This window comes from Tenrec ecaudatus, chromosome 6 (assembly GCF_050624435.1).
Source record: "Tenrec ecaudatus isolate mTenEca1 chromosome 6, mTenEca1.hap1, whole genome shotgun sequence".
Lineage (NCBI taxonomy): Eukaryota > Metazoa > Chordata > Mammalia > Afrosoricida > Tenrecidae > Tenrec > Tenrec ecaudatus.
Genome location: NC_134535.1, coordinates 70364269 through 70381721, shown reverse-complemented (window position 1 = coordinate 70381721; position 17453 = coordinate 70364269).

The following is a 17453-nucleotide window of genomic DNA, read 5'->3' as shown; positions in this document are numbered from 1 at the left end:
TGCTCCTTAGAAGCTAGGATGTGAGATTTCATTTCATGTAGTTTGGGTAGGTTATCAGAAAGAACCAAAACTCAAACAAACAAACAAAACAAAGCAACTCACTGCCATTAAGTTGATGCCTACTGATGGTGACCCTAAAGGCTAGGGTAGGATTGCCCGTGCATATTTTTGAGACTAGAACTCCTTAAGGAGTAGAAAGCCACAGCTTGTGTGGTAAAGTAGAGGGTCGCCAAAAAACAAGGGTTCAATTCAATGTGCTGATACAGTGGTGGTAGCAGTGGCATAAACATTACAATTGCAGGTGCGATGCAGGATCAGGCAGTGTTTTGCTCTAATGTACACAGGGTTGCTATTGAGTGGGAATTGACTGGACAGCACATAGTAATGAGAAACCAATAAGAAATTATAATCTGTAACTTAAAAGGACAAGAATTTTGGAGTAATTAGTTTAAAGGAAACATATTCCTGTCACAGGTTTGCCTATTTTTTTATTCTTGTGATAAATATGTACAGAGCAATATATTGGAAATTTCAACCGTCTTCATGTTCTCAGTTCACGACACCCATTATGTTCATCATATCATTCAACCACCATATATATCTGTTCCAAGCTATAGCATCACCCTTAAAAATAAATTTTAGAAGTAAACACTAGTTATTCATTATTAAATGGCTATACACAAAATTTTTGGCTCAATGAATCAAGATTGAAAATTAAAATAGTTTCCCACAAAGGAATTGGAACTGGGGAAGAATCTTTAGCAACAAAAAAGCACTAAATTTTTAAATATGTAGAAAACTATAAAATCTCAACAAGTAAAAAAGCTCCACAAATAACCCAATTTACAATAGGCAAAAAGTCATAACAAAGACATGAAAAAATGTCCATGATCATTACCCATTGAGAAGATACAAATAAAAAAATGATGAGCTATCACTTTACCCTAATGGCATCCCATTTCAAAAAACAGAATAAAAAGTCAATGCTGGAGAGAGATGGTGTGGAGAGATTTGAACTCTCATTCTTTGCTTGTGGGTCTAAAATTTGTACAACCCCTATGGGAAGTGTTATGTCGATACCTCTAACAACTGGGAATAGAAATGCCATGCGATTTAACAATCTCTCTGCTGGCTGTACACACTAGAGAAGGATGAGAAATAATACAAAGAGATGTTTGCACCGCATGTCCCTCACAGCATGGGTCACAATAGCCAGAAATTGCAAACAGCCCAACAGCCCATCAGTAGAAAGAATAAAGTGACTTTGATACATATACAAAATGGAATACTATGCCTCATTAAAGAGCATTGATGAGAACACAAAGCACCTCAGGACATGGATTGATGGGCCTGGAGAATATCATGCTGAGCGAACTTAGTATCAAAAACACAAATTTTATATTATATGAGACCACTAATTAGAGGATAAACACCAAGTCAAGCCTGGCATCTCTTCTCAGGACATATAGTCATTTGATCTGAACTCCCAAGCAATGGTGGAATGTGTCTGCCTAATGTTCATGAACTGTTTATTTCTTCCTCAATTGTACACCTCAAAAATCACTTTTGGAGAAGAGGCCCTGCCTCAGGTGGGGTCAGTTTTTCATTTAGAGAGAACTGAGAGAGGGACAAATACCGTGTATACTCAAGTGTAAGTCTACCCGAATAGCAGCTGAGGCACCTAATTGTACTACAAAAACTGCATTAAAAATGTGTTGAAAACTCGGCTTATCCATGAATATAGACAGTAGCTCCTCCAAAATATCTTTGTCATGCTTTCACCCCAATTTAATAGACATTCCTACAACAGTGTTCAGTGAATCTCAGTGGAAATTAGGGAGCAGAGGAGTGGGAGGGTATGTATGCCTGTTCGCTTTCCACGGCGTACAGGTGTACAGCATTGTTTATAAGGCAACATCAGAAGAATCTGACTGGGAAACTCCTTTAAGTGATTTAGACTTTACCTTAGCAATACCTAATCCAGAATAAAGGAACTGAAATATTCCTTTGGATTTAAAGCCAAACAATCCTAGGATGATAAGAAGCAGATGACTACTATCTAAATATCTTGGCTTAAAATCTCCTGCTTTGACATTCTAGGACAAAAATAGCTTTCTATTTTCTTAGCTATTCAAGGCATAACCTAATTTTCTCTGTACAGACTGCGGTAGTTAGTTTATTGTGCCAACCTGGCTGATAAATACATGTAGGGTTAATTAAAGACCAGAGATAAATGGCTTGGTGAGCCTCCCCTTTTGAGCTCTCTGGTCTCTTGCTTTCTGATGGTTGGACCAGAGTAAGGCTGTCTTAGCCAGTACCCTGCTTCAGCTGGCAAGGCTCACTTCCTGCTAGGCATCCCTGAGAAGCCACATGGACCTACTCTGATGCAGCCCTGGGTGCTGGGACAGCTGTGTGGAAACCCCTGCCAGGCAGAGATGCTCACACGCCCACTGATTTGGCTTTCCACCTGCAGTTGGCATATAGTGTGTGTTTTATGACATGGAAGAGCACTTTGTGGATTGGTGTTGGACATATGAGTTAATGGTTAATGTTGGACTTGTGGGCTTGGGCAATACTGGGTTCAGATGTTTTCTTGATGTGCACTTACCCTTTATATAAAACTCTCTCTTATACATGAGTTTCTGTGAATGTGTTTCTCTAATATACCCAGACTACCACTCAGACTTTTGATTCTCAGATTATATTCATTCCTAAGTATTTTATCTTCAGCGTGGTTATTATAAATGATATTGTTTTCTTGATGTCTTTTTCAAAACTCTCTTCATTAGTACAGAACACTCTGACAAACTATTTCTTGTTCTGCTTGTATTCCACCATGTTGTCAAATATTTAGATTTTTTCCAACACTCTTTTTTGTCATATCTTTGGAGTTTTCTATGTAGAAAATCATATCTTCTGTGAATAGGGAGTGTTTTATTTATTTCTCTAATTTAAGCCTTAGAGGTGTCGTAGTAAAAATACTGGTTATGCATTGGGCTGATAACCAAAAGGCAAGTAGTTTGAAATTACCAATTGTTCCTCAGTGGAAAGACAGGGCATTCTAACTCCCATAAAGAGTTACAGTCTGGGGAACTCACAGGGACAGTTCTACCATGTCCTATAGGGTCCTTATCACTCTGCATAGATTTTATGGGGGTGAGTATGATTTTTGGTTTAGTTCATTGTATTCATTTGATTTATATTTGTTGCCTAATGGCTTTGGCTAATATTCACAGGGAAATCTTAAATACGAGTGGTGACACAGGCCATGATTGTGTGGTTCCTGCTCACAATGGAAATAGTTTGTTTCTCCCCATTGATCAAGATGTTGACTGTTGGCTTTTCATATATGGTCTTTATTGTGTTGAGAAATTTCCCTTCTATTACTTGTTTCTTGAGCTTTTTATTGAGAAATAAATGTTGGATATTGTCAGGTGCATTCTCTGTGTTGACTGATATGATCATGAGATTCTCATTTCTTGTTTTGTTTTTATGATGCATTATATGGACAGTTTTTCTAATGTTGAACCATTACATGTACCGGTTGTGAGTCATACTTGATCCTCATTATTTTACTTTATTTTTATATTGTTGAATTCTTTTGGCCAAGATTTTGTGGAAAAAATTTGCAACTATTTTCGAAGGGATATTAGTCTGTTGTTTTATATACTTGCTGTGTCTTTGCCTGGTTTTAGTATCAAGGATATGAGAGCTTCATAAAATGAGTCTTGAAACTTGCTGTTCTTTTCTATATTCTGGAATTTTCTCTGTAGATTTGGTGGTAGTTCGATAGATACTTGGTAGAAATCTCCTGTGAAGAATTCTGGACTTCCCTTGGTTGGGAGAATAGGATTTTTATGATTGGCACATAGAAGAAATGGAAACATTTTATCTTAGACTAGTTTATTCTGAAAAGGTTGACATCCTCAGGTACATTCACAAAGACATTTCTATACCCACATAGCTTCTCCACAGGGAACCACTGAAGAGAACAAAGAGAAAAATCTTCTTGGACATTTATATACTCTAGATGACAGAAGTGCATGTGCATAGAAAGAAGGGAAGAAGAAAAATATCCACTTTATGTAGTCTGGGCTCATAAAGTGTCTGACAGTCTTGGGGTCAGCATTAATATTGTAAAACACAGAACTTTTCTACCCCCTTTGGGACCAAAGATCAGAATAGATCAGTGTACCATTATATATAAACTACCCAACCATATTCACTGCCATTGAGTCCCATCCAAGTCATTGTGCCTCTGTAGGATAGAGTACATTTTCTGAGATGTAAATTTTTATCAGAGTAGAAAAACTCCTCTTTCTCCTGATATGCAACTGATGATTTTGACCTGATGATCTTGAGGTTAGCAATCCACAGGGAGTCTGTTTTTTAATCTTTTTATTGGGACTCATAAAGCTCTTATCACAGTCTGTACATACATCAATTGAGCAAAGCACCCTTATACATTCGTTGCACTCATCATTCTCATAATTCACCTTCCACTTGGGTTCCTGGAATCAGCTCGGTTGTCTTTTTTTTTAAATCATTTTATTGGGGGCTTCTACAACTCTTATCACAATCCATAAATACACCCATTGTGTCAAACACATATGTACATTTGTTGCCATCATCATTCTCAAAACATTTGCCTTCTACTTGAGCCCTTAGTATTGGCTGCTCATTTTCCTCCTCCCTCCCCAGTCTCCCCTCCCACATGAACCCTTCATAATTCATAAATTATTATTATTTTGTCATATGTTACACTGTCTGACGTCTTCCCCCAGCCTCTTCTCTGCTGTCCATCCCCCAGGGAGAAGACTATATGTAGATTCTTGTAATCAGTTCCCCCTTTCTACCCCACATTCCCTCCAGGCATCGCCATTCTCACCACTGGTCTTGAAGGAGTCATCTGTCCTGGATTCCCTGTGCTGCCAGTTGCTATCTGTACCCATGTACATCCTCTGTTCTAGCCAGATTTGTAAGGTAGAATTGGGATCATGATAGTGGGGGGAGGAAACATTTAAGAACTAGAGGAAAGTTACATGTTTCATTGTTGCTAACCTGCACCCTGAATGGCTCATCTCCTCCCCACAACCCTTCAGTGAGGGGGTGTCCAGTTGCCTACTGATGGGCTTTGAATCTACACTCTGCACTCACCCACATTTACAATGATATGATTTTTTTTTTTTTGGTTTTGATGCTTGATACCTGATCCCTTTGACTGCTCATGGTCACCTAGGCCGGTGTGCTTCTTCTGTGTGGGATTTGTTGCTTCTGAGTTAGATGACTGCTTGTTTATTTTCAAGCCTTTAAGACTCCAGATGCTATATCTTTTGATAGGCGGGCACCATCAGCTTTTTTCAACACATATGCTTATGCACACATTTTTCTTCATCAATTGTGTCAGGGCCGTGTGCATCATGGAATGTCAATTTAATAGAACAACGTGTTCTTGCATTGAGTAAGTACTTGAATGGAGGCCAATGTCCATCAGCTGCCTTAACACTAAACCTATAAATATATGCACGTAGATCTGTTTCCGTATACTCTTATATAAATATATTTACGTATGCACACTCCAGTCTTTAGACCTCTATAAATACCCTTTGTCACCTAGTTCTTTCCTCTATTTCCTTTCACTTTCCTCTTGTCCCACTATCATGCTTAGCCTTCATCTGGGTTTCAGTAATTTTTCTCTGTTACATTGCCCTTGCTGAATCCCTAACAGGCCTCTCACACCCTCCTTGCCACTGATTTTGGATCACTTGTTGCTCCCCTGTCCCTGGGTTGGTCAGCACCACTTCCTTACCCCCTCCTCCCCGTCTCCCATGTACCCCCAGAACCATTGGTCCCATTGCTTTCTCCTCCAGATTATTTGTCCAGTCTATCTTACCTAGATAGATCTGTCGGGGTAATAATATGCACCAAAAATCAAGCTATAGCAAGATAAGCAATGAATGAGAAGACAGCAATGACAACAAAAAAGAAAAGCCAAATGCCCATAAAAGAATAAATTAAATAAAAGAAAACTTTTAAAAATAAAGTAAAACCTGTAAATAGCTCAAAGTCTGATTTTTTATCTTTAGGCTTGTTCTTCAGTAATGTCCAATGGGGTACCATGCTCTGGCCCCAGAGCCTGTCCTTTGTACTCCCTCAGGGGCTCAATGCTCTGCTCCCATGGTTGCTCTGCCCCACAACTTTAGTGATTTGCCTTGGTGTCACAGGGTCAGTCTGGGTCAGTCCCGATACTGAGTCTCCAGTGTTGTCCCCCTTAGGGTCCTGGGCCATCAAGGAACGGCATGTCACATAGTGGGTTCAGCCTTATGGTCCACTCTGTGCATTGGCTGTCCAGAGCAGGGATAACATCCTCCAGGCCTGATGGGCCAGGTTGTGCTCCACTCTCGCTTCCTCCCCTTCATTTGCTCCCATTTGCTCTGATCAGACATGCCCCTCTCCCCTACCTGCAGCTGCAGTGCCATCCTCTAAAGTAAATTCTTCTGGGGGGAGGGGCAGTTGTCCATGTAGCTGGTATGGGGGCAAAGCCCTCAGGCCCCTCCACTGGCTCCCCACTCCATAAGGAGTCCTATAGTGAATCACATAGCTTACAAATAAGGCACGTGGGAACTTTCTAACCAAAGCACTAAGGAAGTAGGGTCTAGTTCCTGTTGGGTACATTATTCTGGGACATTCCAGTGTAGAGGTCATGCAAGGCAGTGGGGAGCTAGAACTACTTTTAATCTCTTTCATATGGTGTCATGATTTGTTTTACTATATTCTAAGGCAGGAATGGTGTTTGTCAAGGTTGTATCTTCTTACTACATTGCTCAATCTGTATGCTGAGAAGAACATTCAGAGACACTGGCTTATAAGAAGAAAAAGGTGGCATCAGGATCGGAGGAAGGCTATGAACCTGTGCTCTGCAGAAGGCAAACCTTGGTTGCTGAAAATGGGAATAACTTGAGGAACTTACTGACGAGAAATAACTGCAGCATCGAATATGGATTCCGACTCACTGTAAAGATGATCAAAGACCTCACAGCTCGACCGACAGGTAACATGATAACAAACAGAGGAAAGATTGCTGTTGTCAAAGATTCTGTCTCGCTTGGATCCACAATCAACAAGCATGGAAGCGATGTTCAAGAGATCAAATCATGCATTGCTTCGGGAATAAATGCTGCAAGAGACCTCTTTTGAATATTGAAAAACAAGATGTTACTTTGAGGATTCAGGTGAGCCTGACCCAAGATATGCTATTGTCCATTGCCCCATATTCATGTGAAAATTGAACAGGAAATAAGAAAGACTGAAAAAGAATTGATGCATTTGAATTGTGGTGCTGGTGAAGAATATTGAAAGTCCCATGGACAATTTAATCAAAACACAAACTACTCTGTGTTGAAAGCGATAAGACTACAGTGCTCCTTAGGTTCAAGGATGGGAAAATTTTGTCTTTCATATTTTGGACATGTCAGCAGTGACCAGTGGAGGGGCAGTGAAAAAGAAGAAGGCCTTCAACGAGATGGTTTGATGACACAGTGGCTGCAAAAATGGGCTCAGGTGTAGGAATAATTGTGAGGATGGGTCAGGACCGTGCAGCACTTCCAGCGAGTGAGCATAGGATCACTATGAGCAAGAGCTGATGTGATGGCATCTACCACAACAAATATTCGGAAATGTGGACTTGCAGAAATTCTGGAATGAAAATAGAAGAAATGTGAGGGGTATGCTAGTCATCCAAGAGCTCCTATTACAAGTGGAAGCAATCTTCTCTGCTGCTGGTGGAATCACAAGGAATGGTTCATTATGGTTCTCAGAAAGGTGATCAGAAAAGCTGCCCTATAGGAGTCCATCGCTTGGTGGGGGTAGCAGGGTAGGGAAGAGAGTGGGGGTGGAAACCAAAAACAAATGAATGAATACCTCATTTTTCTTCCTTATTTACAAATCTGTGGGTCAAATCAGAAGAAGATAGTGCTCAAATCAGAAAGGAGTTGGACACTTGCACCCCAATGTGGCTGTTCACTCTGATGGCATCAGGCAGAGACCTTGCTGCGGTGAGTGGATACCATCTCCTAGAGACTCTATTTAGGGATGTCCAGGTAGGTAGCCTCAGGCAGAGAGCCAACACAGACACTCTCTTTAGCATTTCCTGGGCAGATTGTCTCACTTTCCTTCTTCAAAGCAGCTTCTGGGTTTGAACTGCCCACCTTTAGGTTAGCAATCCCTTTAATACATGGGAGGACCATGTATTAACATGTATTAACATTATGAACTCTTAATGTTAAAATAGTACAGTGGAAAAAACCTTTTATCTCTATTAGTTTTCAGTTATCAAAGGCAAGTATGTTATACTTTCACCTTCAGTTTTGAAATATAATGAAATAAGGTCATAAATGCCCTCAACTGTGCTGATGGTCTTCGATTCAACTCCTAATCATGGCAATTCCATATGTATCAGAGAGCTGTTTCCATAGAGGTTTCAATGGTTATATTGTCTGATGTTCCTTTCTTCGGAAGATCCTATGGCTGGATTCAGACTTCCAACCTTTGATTTATTAGTTGAGTATGTTCAGTTGTTATCGAAGTATGTTCGCTACCCACAGATTCTTTAAGTATCTTATTCTTTTGTCTGAAGGGCCAGACCTCTATAAAAAAACACACACACATATACACAAGAATGACTTGTAGGAACAATACTTCCTTTCTTTATATTCATTTTGAGAGGAGAAAATGCTACATTTCATTTGGAACAACCAACGGAGAGACAATTAAATCACCGCAGACTGGTATTTCATTTGGTGATTTCTTATGCCAAGTGGGGTAGTTACTTAATCTGGTGCCAGTTTGGGACTTGAGAGGATAAAGAGTGAATGGAATGGAGTCTAATCTGTCAATCGGGTCATAGCCCAATGAGGCCTTTGTGTGGGTGTGGCCTTCTCCTGAGAATTCTAGGAACTCTAGTTTTCCTCCTTGGAGGCGGGAGACACTCCTCTCTCTGCTCACTCCCTGGGAGACATTGAAGCTGACAAGAAATATGGAACTACACTAGTGCCCTGAACTGGAGAAGCCATGTGGACCTACCGATGTAACCAGATCTCTGAAGGTGGAGTGGCCACTAGAGAACCCAGCCAGCGCTGAGATGCTTACAATGCCACTGGATCCAAAGACTTTCTACCCACTGGTCTGTGATCATCCTGAATTCAGCATCATTGCATATGTTTCATGAATCTGAAGAGGACTTTACATGTTGGTATAGGATATATGAGCTAAGACTGGACTTATGGACGTAATCTGGACTGGGTTGGGATGCTTTCTTAAGGTACAATTACCCTTTATATAAAACTCTCTCTTATCAGCGTATGAGTCTCTAAGGATTTGTTTCTCTAGTGCACCCAGACTAGCACACCAAGTAATACTTTACTGAATGGCAGTTTTTAAGAACTGCGTCAAGTCTACTGTGATTCATTTCCTCTCTAATTTTCTTAATATTACAATTCATTATATATTTCATCTGCACTGCTAACTTTTTCATTCCAACAAGAAATGTTAATTTTCTGTTAATTTTGTTTTGGGTGGCACTGAGTGGACTCGGTTTCCCTCTAGGCCTGGTCTTCTTCACTGTATCCGACTTATGTTTAGTGAATAGTACACTAAATCTTGTCGCTGATCATGGGCTTCCGGTGATAGCTTACATTTCTCTCCCTGGAACACAAACCTGCACTCCCCAAAGAAGGCACCTCTGTGGTAAGTAAAGCAGACGTGGCAACCATTGTCCCCAAGATCAGAGGTCAGGAGTGCATCTTCCTGATCTAGCTTGATGTAGACCTTACTGTTAGCATCACAGAGTTCCAGTTTATGCTTCAACGCTTCTTTGGATGGGTGGCGACTGTACATCTTCTTAGGGTGAAAGAGCTTGAGGATGCTGCTGATGAAAATGGTCACCACCAGCACATATTTCCCAACCACCTCCATTTGTAGTACCTGCTGAGTCTCTCAGCCCAGTTGAGCCGCCTTGTGCCAGCGCCAGTAGACCATTGCCCACCGCTGTTTTAAGTTAATGCCATTGTTGGACATACACCCTAGCAGTGTATAAAACTGATAGACACGACCTCACTTTCAGTCATGATGATTTGAATGCCCCGATTTAGTATCTTTGAAGAGGTCTGAAACAGAATCATATTTCCATTCTCCAGGTAGAGAATGGTTAAGAAACAAACAAACCTTACTATCTCTGTTTTTCTTTTCTGAGAAGCAAGAAGCCCCTCAGGAGTACAATGAGAGTAATTCTGTCTGCAATAGTTTACAGTCATCCAGAAGCCTAAGGTTTTACAATAAAAGATGACTCCCTCGCTTCATTGATGAATGGCTATAATTTTCCATCGGACATCCTGAATCGGCTGCCCTGCCAGAATGAGGAAAAAAGCTCTCTAACTCTGAATTGAAGGTATAATTCTAAAATGTAAAGCTCTACTGTGCAGCAGTAATGCATTTCCTAGGAATCCTTGACATGCAAGAGTGGCAGAGAAAAATAAAATGGTAGGTATTTACAGAGGACAAGCATTTAGATAGATTCAGCACTTTCATTTTAAAAAAGAAAATGACAATAACATAAGGAAATAAATAATCTGTAATCCAATGATACGAACTTCAGGAAGAAATGAACTTCAAGCAAAACTGTCATATGAATCACTTTAGTTAAAGACCTTAAGTGTCTGGCATTTCCCAGGTAGTTTAATAAGACATGGTAGGAGGGTTTGTCTACTCCCATACGTCTAACCCAATCCAAGGCCACTGTCATCAAGTCAATTAAAAATCATATATTCTCTTTTAAGGAGCATTCAGTACAAAATTCATAAAGTAAACTGTTTGAGATGTACACTTGTAAATTTTTTTTCTTGTTACCTTTGTCCTTCCTGGGCCATGATGTCTCTGAAAGATGATAAGTCATTATCTTTAGCTCTGAGGAATCCACATATCTTTTTCATATTGCTATAGTGTGTACATGGTTTTTATATTGCCTGTAAGGTATATAAGGTGAATATTTTTGAGATGTAAAGTTTATAAATTTGACCTTGTCATGATAATAATTTTGAAATTTGAGTATTATTATTGTACTTCATCAATATTTGCAGATTTGGGACATTCCTAGTAGTACTAATTTGACCACTCCATGAATAGGAAGATATAATATTAATTCTATTTTTAAAAATCTATCTCAATATTGCTGAGACTGAATAAATGAAAATGAGCTGCAATGATTACTTGATAGCATTCCTGAGCTTTTGTAACCAAGTTGATTATTTAATCATACACCATGTTATTATATACAAAACAAGTCTTATCTGTGTCTGCCCAATGGTTCCAATTTGAATTCCATTTGTTATTTTAAAATCTACTTTTTTCACCTTCAAGTAGAAGCAGAAAATTACTGTGCCAATGGACCAAACACAGGTTCGTTAATGAAAGAATTCAAGCACTTAAGCTAGACGTATAGACAGACATGTGCTAGGAAGTAAGAAAGAATGCGAACTATCTGCTTTCATGTCTCCTCCAATTCATGGAGACCGTGTGCGTACAGCAGAGTGATATATTGTTTGTTCCTGCATCATCCTCAGCACCACTGGGTTTTACTCTAATGTTGCAACATGTTTTGCCAAATCATCTCACAAAGAGTCCCTCTTGCATTTTTTCCCCTCTGCTTTGCAAACTTGATATCATCCTCTAGCTGTTGACCTCTTCTGATGGCTAAGTGGGATCATGTTCTGTTATGATTCATAGAGTTTATATTGAATAAATTTGGGAGATAGATCGCCGGAGTTTTTTTCCTAGTCTTAGTCTAAAATGTCTGTTGAAAACTGTTCCCTGAAGGTGTCCCTGCTGGTATTTGAAATACAAGAGACATAGAGTCCAGTATTACAACATGCAAACCACTTTAGTCTTAACAACTGATAGGTGGTGGTAAGCCAGCATAAATAGAGATTTTATGAAATTCTTAGAGCTTCAGTCAGTGGTAGTTTTTATATTTATAATTTATGTCTATAAGAGATTAAGACATATACTATGGATTACCAAAAGAACAAAACATTGTCTTGGAAAAAGTATAATAAGAATGCTCTTTATAATCAAAGATGGAGAGACTTCTCGTGCACTTTGGACATGTTATCAAGTGGGACCAGATTTGGAAATCATATTTGGTAAAATGGATGGTCAGATTAAAAGAGATTGCTGCCAGAGAGATGGCTTGGCATATTGGCTGCAACATCTCAAGCAGAAAAATTGTGAGGACAGGCAGTGTTTCTTTTGATCATGGGTCCCTATAAATAGGAACTGCCTCCCTACCGCGTAACAACAACAAAGCGATATGCATTGGAATGGCATAAACATCTGGCTAGTCTGTGTGTGAATTATGGGTAACTTGATGATGGATGGGGCACTAATAGTCTATAAGATACAAGGTAGACAATCCCCTAGATACATTTGATGTCCACAAATCAATTTACCATGCAAATAGAGAAAGCAAAAAAAAAAAACAGAGAAAGTAGCAAAAGAGGTCATCAAAACTGTAGGTGATTTAGGAAATAGATGTTGAGTGTCTTGGCTCCACTATACCTTGATCATAAGTAATGAGAGAAATTAAGAATGAAAATTCTGATAATAAAGAAAAGCTAACATAAAATCTTCAAATGAATTCAAATTAAACATATACAAACTTAACTACTTCCAGTGTATTTTTCCATTCTTGTGTTGTTACTCCATCTTTTATCTTCCATGGTAAGTAAGAAACGTCACTAGTTTAGTAAAGAAAACTAAGACTTTATAACAAAATCCAAATGTCTATTATTTAAAAGGTGTGTGTGTATGTGTTTTCTGTATAATGCAAAGTAAATGTTATCTAGAGAGCTAACATTCAAGGAAGCTTATTCATCACCAATTTTTCCCCATAAAAATACCTGGCCTATAGGGGATTTCAAGTGATTGACAATCCATTTCAATTTAGCTCCTATCACAGGGTGTACCCTGGATGGAATACAGAGCACAAATGTAAAATTACTCAATGAACCAGCTTAATTAAACTCTACTCTATATTTAAGGCCGATCACACCACATGGCATAACTGTGATGCTTCATTTGTCAGTCTCTTAAATTTCTTATTTCCTTTGGTGTATTGCTATCCTAATTCTTGTCCATCTGTAAATGATTCATCCTCAAAAAGTCTTTAAATGCTTATGGAGCTTCCAAAATTTTTTTTTTCTTTCTCTTCTTTCACCATATGCAGATAGTCTGCATTCTTCCTAAAAACCCTTCATATTATTTAAAATTGCATGCATATATCTGTCTCTTTCTATATCAATCTATAATATATAATAGCAACTGATATAATATAGTGTTATATGTTATAACATTGATTTTGAGTCAGGAGGGTTCTATGTGTGTCAAATTACAGCTATATTCCTTAGAGTTTTAAATAGTGAGATTTTTAATAGCTCTCCAGACCTTTTTTTGAGGAACATCTGGATGGACTCAAACTTACAACTTTTTAGTTAATTGCTGAGTATGTTGTTTTCACTACTCAGTTACACACACATTATTGATATCTTCATATGGTTTTATAATGCAATAATTATGTGTTTCTAAATTCTTTCTCTCCTTTGGAATGATATTTCTTTTCCTAGTAGCAAGGTTTGGGCTTTGCTTTTCTAGATACATTTAAGTGCTCATTAAAGTTTTTTATTTATTTCATAAATCATTTTATTGGGGCTCTTACAGCTTTTATAACAATCTATACATCAATTGCATCAAGCACATTGTATATATGTTGCCATCATCATTTTCAATACATTTTCTTTCAACTTGAGCCCTTGATATTAGCTCCTCCTTTTTTTTCCCTCTCTCCCCCACCCTCCCACCTTTGTGAACTCTTGATAAATTATTATTATTTTCATCTCTTACACCATTTGCTGTCTCCTTTCACCCATGTTTCTGTTGTTCCTTCCTGGGGGGTGTGGGGTTAAATGTTGATCATTGTGATAGGTTCCCCCTTTCTCCCCCTTCCTTCCTCCTACCCTCATGGCATCACTACTCCCATTATTGTTCTTTGAGGGATTTATCTGTCCAGAATTCCATGTGTCAAGAGCCCTTATCTTTACCAGTGTTTATGCTCTAGTCTAGCTGAATTTTCAACGTAGAACTGGGGTCATTATAGTGGGGCGCGGCGGGAAGAAGCATTAAAGAGCTAAAGGAATGTTGTGTGTTTTGTTGATACTGTGCTTCACCCTGGCTGGCTCATCTTTTTCTTGTGACCCTTGTGTGAGGGGATGTCTAATTGTCTACAGATGGGCTTTGGGTCTCCACTCTGACCCTCCTCGTTCACATCAATATGAATGTTTGTTTTGGATCTTCTGATGATGATACCTGATCCTGTTGACACCTCTTGATCACATAGGCCGGTGTGCTTCGTCCATTGGACCTTTGTTGCTTCCCTGTTAGATGGCAGCTTTTTTAACTGCAAGCTGTTGAGATCCCAGATGTTATATCTTCTAATAGCTGGCCAGCATCAGCTTTCTTCACTACATTTGCTTATAAACCTGTTTTTTCTTCGGCGATCATGCCAGGAAAGTGAGCATCACAAAGGTTATTAAGTTTTTTATTATTTGAATACAGTCATTCCTTAATGCCCAGAGTTAGACAGAAAGTAAACACCAGGAATAATTTCAAAATGAAATACAGTAAGCTGAGTAAATTTGCCTTGGACAAAGTAAAATTCAAAGGTAAAAATACAATTGGCAGTACTAAATACAAAAAAATAGAAAAAGAAAATGGAATCTATTTAGTCACTAGTGAAACTAGTTTTGAAATTTCTAATGCTTGTTGAATGCATTTATTCTGGGGTAAACATATTAAGAACAGGGCAGAAGCAAAGAACATGAAGAACTTCCAAAATAAAAACGTGTTCACCTACTATTTATTGAAGCCTCTGAGAGCTTTATGCTAATACTAACCAATAAAACTTTGGCTTCTATTGAAATATGTATTCCAAGAAAGAAAAAGATATTTTAAAGGCACCCTTCAATAAAACGATAGCACGAATCCAGGGAAAGATAGTTTTCCTCTAGGACACTGCTAAAATGCCCAATATGTGACATAGTAGGATTACCACAAAACTACTAACAATCGCAGTCTCACAGTAATGTAGACTAAATGTGGAAAGCAAATCATATACTTGGATAGGAAGGACATTTTTTCTATCATAATTTTTCTGAGTATTATCCCACAAAAGGATATGATCTCTTGAAAAACAAAATATGAATGTATATAAAAATGTACCCTGCATAATGAAGTGTACATCGTATGCACTTAGAAGCAGGGGATATTTTGCGTTGTATATTTTTCATCTTTTCTACTTAAATATCTGCTATTTAATGTGAATTTTAAAAACATGAATAATTTTATTTTAATTGAAAAACTGTATTACTTCCTAAATATGTAATACAATGCTTGAGATTTAGTTTTATAGTCAGACTGTAGTGAAAATGAAATGTCTCTGTAAAATAATTTGTTATAGAGTATTATGCAAATGTGTGGATTTCAATTCTATTATACCCTTATTATATGTAAAGACAACTCAGTGAAGGAGGTTTCTCATAGGAATGAGTAAACCTAAACTCCTCTAGTTTTCAAATATTCTGAAGACATGAAAGTTATGATAAGTCACTGATGGAAACTATAAGAAAGTCAATGTGTGCTTGACACAGTGGATGAATGTATGGATTATGACAAGAGATTTAAGAGCCCCCAATAAAAGTATTCTAAAAAGAGTCAACATAGTGCTGAAATTGTGATTCTTAAAGAGATAAATATTGTCATGGGAAGCTGCTGTATAACTAACAAGCCTCAAGTTGCAATACTGAGGGATTCTATGGGAAAACATTGACTGATGCAGGAAGCACTGAAAGAAGGTGGAAAGAATCCAGTTACTGTACCAAAAAATCCAGCCAACCTTGCACCATTTCCCGAGGTGGTCTGTGAGAAGAACCAGAAGTGCTCAAGGAATAAACCCAAACGATACTGGAAACCTGAGCCAAAACCAGTGCTCAGGATTGATGGAATGCCAATGGAAATGTGACCAGGTGAGGCAGCATGGGAAGCACTCAGTTGTCTATGCCAGAAAATTTGGAAGATAGAAATTTGATCAACTGATGATAAGAGGTTCATATTTGTGCCTATTCCAAAGAAAGTGATCCAACAGGATGCAGAAATAATAGAACAATATCATTAGTATTACACACAAGTAAACGTCTACTGAAGATCACCTAACAAAGGTTGCAGCAGTACATTTATCGGGAGCAGCCAGAGGTTCAGGTCAAATTCAGAATATGGGTTAGAACAAGAGATATCGTGGTTGATGTCAGATGGATCTTGGCTGAAAGGAGTAAGTAGCACAGAGTACTTATGGAAACATCATGCTTGGTACAGTAGAGGGACAGCAAAACAGAGGAAGACTCTCCAAGATGCATTGACACTGTGGCTGGACAGTGCTCTAAGACAAGAACAATTTTGAGGATGGCACAGAACCTGAGTGTTTACTTCTGTTGAACATAGAGTTACTATGAATTGGAACCAACTAGAAGGTGCCTAACAACCACCACCTTACCACTCATGATGTCCTTCTCCAGAGACAGGTCTCTACTGATAACACGTGCAATTTACATGAGATGAAATCTGGCCATCCTTGTCTCTAAGAAAGATCTGGCTGTACTTCTTCCAAGATAAATTTATTTGTCCTTTTGACATTTCATGGTACTTTTAATGTTTTCCCCAGTATGATAATTCAAATGTATTGATTCCCCATTTGTCTTCAATACTCAATTTCTAGCTTTCACATTCACATGAGGAAATTGAAAAATACCATGACTTGTGGCAGGCACACCTGGGTCCTCAAAATAACATCCTTGCTTTTCAACACTTTTAAGAAGTCTTGTGCAGGAGATTTACCTAATGCAGTGTGTTGTTTTATTTCTTGACTGATGCTTCCATGAAAATTGATTATAGATTGAAGCAAGATGAAACTTCAGTATTTTTTCTGTTTATCATGATTTTGCCCATCAGGGCAGTAATGAGGATTTGAGTTTTCTTTACTTTGAGTTGTAGTCTAAATTGAAGGTGGCAATCCATGGTCTGCATCAACAAGTGCTTCACATCCTCCTCACTTTCAGGAAGCAAGGTGCATCTTCTGCAAACTATTCTTTTCTTCTGAGCTGTTTTCATGATTATTTCTTTGTTTCTGGTTTTGCAAAATTGTTTACAGTATTTCCTAGTGATTTCCTTTTGGGATCACCTATATCAGGTTCTATCCAGTTTCTTTAATTAATAACTTATCTTTCATGAAATTAGAGTTTATCTTCCAAGAAACCTTCACCAATATTATGGATTTTGTTGCTGTTATCTCTTTCTAT